A 2,723-nucleotide genomic window follows, 5' to 3' on the forward strand; every position below is an offset into this window, starting at 1 on the left:
AATAGTTTGGAGTGGGACCTCACGTTAAATTTAACTGTTTACATGCAAGCTGCAAGTTTGTATAATTGTAAAGTAAGAGGCTGATTTTTGGATTATACCCTGACCTTTCGTTGGTGGAAAGCGCCCAACTTATCCAAATAATCACAAGACTACGCGACATACATTTATTATCCAACACAATCACATAACAAGAAGCCCACTAGGCAGTTTTATCACCCAATCGGACAGCATCGCACCCAACTGCAGAAAATCCGCCATACCCGGTGACAGAAGAACTAACCACTTCTGGATGTTTGCACCACCTAATAAACACGAAAGTTTGAAGAAGTTTGTGCTGAACACCACATGCTAGCGGTCAGTCTGCAGGTGGACCCAACTAACCCAACCAATCCAACTTGCCAGAATCCTCAGTCAGTCTGTGCTGAACTGACTCGCCGTCTGCCGTCGCATGTCGCTATGTTGCTACTGTCAGCCCTCATGTAACTGCATGCATGGCGTTTATTGTGGTGTGTTAATGTGTCAGACTGATTTATGTGTTTCATATGATGTGCATGGCTTTGCATTTTGTGTGCTTGCAGTTTCAGTTAGTGTGCAACAAACAGCACAGTCTTCATGTATAAACAAACAAACATTAAAATTATGGTCACATAGCACAAAACTGTATGTTCAACCTGAATAGTTTGGAGTGGGACCTCACGTTAAATTTAACTGTTTACATGCAAGCTGCAAGTTTGTATAATTGTAAAGTAAGAGGCTGATTTTTGGATTATACCCTGACCTTTCGTTGGTGGAAAGCGCCCAACTTATCCAAATAATCACAAGACTACGCGACATACATTTATTATCCAACACAATCACATAACAAGAAGCCCAGCTAGGCAGTTTTACACCCAATCGGACAGCATCGCACCCAACCTGCAGGAAACATCCGCCATCATCCCGGTGACAGAAGAACTAAACCACTTCTGGATGTTTGCACCAACCTGAATAAACACGAAATGTTTGAAGAAGTTTGTGCTGAACACCATCATGCTAGCGGTCAGTCTGCAGGTGGACCCAACTAACCCAACCAATCCAACTTTGCCAGAATCCTCAGTCAGTCTGTGCTGAACTGACTCGCCGTCTGCAGTCGCATGTCGCTATGTTGCTACTGTCAGCCCTCATGTAACTGCATGCATGGCGTTTATTGTGGTGTGTTAATGTGTCAGACTGATTTATGTGTTTCATATGATGTGCATGGCTTTGCATGTTTGTGTGCTTTGCATGTTTCAGTTAGTGTGCAACAAAACAGCACAGTCTTCATAGTATGTCACCCACTAGCTCCACCCCCCTTGTCCAAATATGGTCACTTCTGGCTCCAAAAATCCAAGATGGCAACAAACTCAAGGCTTTAAAACTGTTGTCCACAAGCGAGTAGGTGAGCCGAGGCAGGTTCACGCCTGGTTGAAAGGCAGGTTTGGGGGGACTGTCACAAATGTCAGTAATGAATATTGTACTATCCCTTTAAAGGTGGAACAGAAGGAGAGCAGAAGCTTCCCTGAGGCTCCAAGTCCAGTATTTGCAGGCCAAGGTAGAGAGACCTGATGCCACAGAGGAGAGAGAGAGAACACATGGACCTGTGGAGAGAGAGAAAGAGAGAGGGGGGGTGGATGACGAGAGAGAGAAATGGGCTGATGGGGTAAATGGAGAGGAAAGCAAGGAAAGAGAGGGATCGATGGAGAGAAAGGTAAAGAGGTGGAGAGCAACTAAGGTAAGGAGAGAATAAAAACTAAACATGTGCTGATAAAGAAAGAGTGACTATGAGAAATGATGAAGTTACAAAGGGAAGAAAAAAGTGGACAAAAGGTCAAGGTGAAGAGAGAAATCCATGCAGAGCAGCAAGAGCAGATAAGAAGAGGAGGGACGAAATGAAAAAAGGAAGACGTGAAATTAATCAAAAAAGAAATACAAGAGAGACAGAGAGGTGGAGGTGATGAAGGGGGAGTACAGGAGAGAGGGGGACAGATGAACAGAGAGAGGAGAAAAGGAGGGAGGAGGTCTGATCTAGAAATAAACACCAACAGAAGGTGGGCATGAAGCCACCAGCAGCAGGTGAACCTGAGCAAAGAGCAGGAGAGCCTGGAGGAAATGAAAGCTCAAATCCACCTTATGTAACCCGCTGCTGCTGTCTCATGCTGTTCGATCCATACTGCTCAACATTTACATTTACACTGGGGGTCACTCAGCCGACGCTCCTGACCCACGCCGGCTTACAGCGGAACAAAATGTCAATCCAAATCATCAACATGGAAATGTCAGATTTCGTGTGTTTGTCCTTCAGAATCGATGGCTCGTTGTGTATCAGCCCCGTAAGTGAAGAGCAAACACACACAGGCAGAGGAAACAGACTATAGGCTCTTATTTATCAAGCACCTCAGAGGAAATCGGTGGGAAAAAGTGGAAGTATTGAATATGTGCTCGCACTGACCAAGCAGCTTTCTTCCTCTGGAAGTTATCTTTACTGCGTGAGCTGTTCAAACCTGTTAGAACAAACAATTTGACCTTAACTAGAAACAAGGGACAAGACTTGTGGGTCTTTGTGGAGCGGACACACTGATGCTGTACCGGGCCGTTGTTTGGAAAAGGGAGCCGAGCCGGAATCGATTTTCCAAAACAGGATTCCTTCCTGTTTCTAATGGAAGGTGTCCAATCCTATGACAGTGCTCAGCTAACAGGACAGCAGA

The sequence above is a fragment of the Larimichthys crocea genome, chromosome I (assembly GCF_000972845.2).
Source record: "Larimichthys crocea isolate SSNF chromosome I, L_crocea_2.0, whole genome shotgun sequence".
NCBI lineage: Eukaryota > Metazoa > Chordata > Actinopteri > Sciaenidae > Larimichthys > Larimichthys crocea.